At 39.0% G+C, this 3,675-nt stretch overlaps 1 pseudogene; it reads left to right on the plus strand.

Annotated features, from left to right (window-relative positions):
- Positions 1-990: 990 nt before the first annotated feature.
- Positions 991-1,363, plus strand: LOC114053179 (annotated as a pseudogene).
- The last annotated feature ends 2,312 nt before the right edge of the window (positions 1,364-3,675 follow it).

The following is a 3,675-nucleotide window of genomic DNA, read 5'->3' on the forward strand; positions in this document are numbered from 1 at the left end:
GAAAAATATATAATTGGATCAATAAGTCTTCAGGAAGAGAAACAAATTTTCAATTATAACAACAATGATAATAATAGCAATAGCACAAATAGCTTAACTGTGATATCCAACGAGAGAGGCAACCCAGTCAGTGCCTAGGAGAAAGGAGGAGATAGTGCAGTATATTGGAAAGAACCAGGAAGATTTGGATTCAAATCCTGCCTCATATGCTTGCTATATAAACCTCAGACAATTCACATCAGCCCGTCAGAGCCTCAGTTTCCATATCTGTAAAAGGGGACAATAGCAAATATCTTCCAGTCTTGTTGGAAGAATCAAACAAATGAAAAGATGCAGTCTTCTTCCACCTCACTCCCCAACATGTACTCTGATCCTGTGACACTGACCTCGTGGCTGTTCCATAAACAAGACACTCCATCTCTTGGCTCTGGGCATCCTCTCTGGCTGTTCCCCATGCTTGGAACTTTATCTCCCACTCTTCTGACCAACCTGGCTTCCTTTAAGCTTTAATTAAAATCCCATCTTTTACTTGAAGCTTTTTCTCTACCCCCTCTTAATTCTAGTACTTTCCCTCTGCTAATTATTTCCTAATTATTCTGGATGTGTGTGTATATATACACATACATATATACATATTTATGTGTGCATGTGCATATGTATATAAACATCTGTATGTTGTCTCCCCCATAAGAGTTAACCTCCTTGAGGGCAAGTACTGTCTTTTGCCTCTTCTTGTATCTCTAGTGTTTAGCACAGTGCCTGGCACATAGTAAGGGCCTAATAAGAGTTTATTGATTGATTGATTGATTGATTGATGGGTGGATAATTAAATGAATGAATGAGTAAAGAATAATATTTATTGACTGCTACCATTGTGCCAGCCCCTAGTGCTTTGGGCCTCAGTACAACCATAAGATGCCATAATCACAGAATTTAAAAGTTGGAAGGAACCTGCATTTGGCAGTTTCTGCTATTGGGTGAGGGTCCAGAATGGGCAAGAAGCCCGTTTCAGAGTAGATTAGATCCAGCTTTACTCAACATTACTATCAGTTATTTGATAATGATGGAACTCAATTAGGAGCAACATATACTGATGGGTTCTGCCTTATATGGGAAGGGCAGCAAATCCAGAGCAAATTAGCCATCATGGAGACATTATCTGGCCTTCCATTTTCAGAAAGTGCAATGCAGAATTACATCCCAGGACCACTAGCCCACCCCCATCAGGTGTATAGTTGTGGGACAGTTAAAGGCTGGGGAGGATCCCATTGTAGAATCACACAAGATATTTTGGTTATAGACCATCAATGAGGCTTTGGTCTACACCAATGGCATGTTCAGGCTGGCTCCCTACTTGAGATGAATCTCCTCTTACCAATCATGCATGCTGTTTCCTTCTCTCTCTTCCACTTTTGACATTATTCGTATTTCTTCCCCTCTTTACACACTCAAAACTCTCCAAATATCAAACATGGGGCCATAGAGGATGAACTCTGTGATAGTGATATTTCTATTTGTGTGAGTTGTGCATAGCATTTAAAAATTAGACTAGCTCCATCTAATAGAAGTCAGAATAATATATGCCTTAGAGCATGAGGTATTACCCTGTTTTGTGTCATGGTCCTACTGGGTAATCCAGTGAAATCTATGGACCCCTGATCAGGATCATGTTTTTAAATGTTTAAATATAAAAATGTTAATGTCTTCTACTTTTGATTATTTCCAATTTATCCTGTTTACGTGTATATGTGTATGTGTATGCATGTGGTATATGTATATACATATATCACATACATACATGTATACATGTGTATCTTTATATGTATGTATATGTATATATGCATAATTGTGGCTCAGTAGGTGGAGTGATAGAATGTAGGGCCTGGAGTCAGAAAGACTCAGGGTCCTGAGTTCAAGTCTGGCCTAAGACACTTACTAGCTGTGTGACCTTGGGCAAGTCACTTAACCCTGTTTAACCTCAGTTTCCTCATCTGTAAAATGATCTGGAGAAGGAAATGTCTACCCACTCCAGGATCTTGGCCAAGAAAACCCCAAAAGAGATCATGAAGAGTCAGATACAACTAAAAAATGACTAAACAATGACAAAAAAATTACATATATATGTGTATGTGTATATATATATATATTTACATACATATATACATACATATACACATATATCCACTTCCTTCTGTTTGCATTTTCTCTCCCCCATTAGATCATGAGTCCCTTGAAAACAAAGACAATTTTTTTGCCCTTCTGAGTGCTTAGTACAGTGCCTGGAACATAATAGGCACTCAATAAATGCTTGTTGATGAGTTAAAATACATATTATTATAAAAGAAGCCAATGATATAGAAATAGTTATCAAAATAACTTTTATACAATTACCTGTAAAACTGAAATATAGTTATCCAAAAGGTTTTTTCACTAAGTGGAAGGTCCCTGGTCAGAACCCCAGGAATAGATGACCCCTTCTTGCTTTGAATCTGTGATTCTCTCATCTTATATAAATAAACCCCCACCCCTCTTTTAGCTATAACCAAATCAGAAGTTTCTTCCAGTATCTCGGAAGAAAAACAGTTTAAACTGCCAAGCCTGGTGCTAAATCCAAAAGGGATCCTGGCACCTGGAGAGGCCTCTGAGTAGAAAGAAAGGTGCCCAAGAGTTGAGAAAGGTGCCCAAGAGTTGAAGTATTGGTTTCAAACTTCTTTGCTGCTTCTTAGAATAAGAATATAAACATTTTCATGGCCCTTTAAAACTTGCAAAGCACATGACATACATTACATCATTTAGTGCTTAGCATCACCTAAGTGATCTTGGACAAGTCTTTTAATCTGGGTAGGGTCAGGGTGGGGGTGGAGTGTGACTTTTAAGTTCCAATCTACATTCCCCAGTGAGTGAGACACTTGTAGGGGGGAGTGAGAGAGTGTGCTCCGCCATGAGAAGTTCTTGTGCTTCCTTCCTTGTTATAATTTCTCAGTCAACAACCCTTTGGAAGTCAAGTCAAGTCAATAAGCATTTATTAAGTGCCTATTATATGCCAGTGGCTGTGCTAAGCCATGGAGATACAAAGACAGGTAAAAACAGTCTGTGCTCTCAAGTAGCTCACAGCCTATGTAAAAACTTTAAAAAAAAAAAAGTTGGGGACAAGCGTTGGAAGATTTCTAAGGGCCTTTCCAACTCTAGACCCGTAAGTCAACAATTCTGTGGGTCTGTAATTCCATCCTTATGGGTACCACTTCCAACTATGGAGATGCTAAGGCATTCCTACCTGTCCATCCTGCCCATTCCTGTTCGTGTCGTCCCCTCCATCCTCCAGAAAGACCTCATGTGCATTGTGCCCACCATCGTTGCTCTATGATTCAACCAGCCACCTCCTTTTTCCATCCCTTATTTCCTGAGTAGTATTCTTTACCACCATTCTGGACTTAAAGTCCTAACGTGTTTTTGGTAAGTGACTTGTATACATTTACTTTAAGCAGCAAGATGGATAATTTGACTCCTTAAGGCTTTTGATTTATTGGTGTACCCATGCTAGGCCTTAGCAACCCAGGAGGACACATTGATATATGAGGTTTGGTATTTCTCCTGGTAGGACAGTTATCACAGCTCCATGCATTGAGACTGTTTTTTTTTCCTTTTTAAAAAACAATTCTATTTATTCTGAACTTA

This window comes from Vombatus ursinus, unplaced genomic scaffold (genome assembly GCF_900497805.2).
Source record: "Vombatus ursinus unplaced genomic scaffold, bare-nosed wombat genome assembly UNPS02014810.1, whole genome shotgun sequence".
Classification (NCBI taxonomy): Eukaryota; Metazoa; Chordata; class Mammalia; order Diprotodontia; family Vombatidae; genus Vombatus; species Vombatus ursinus.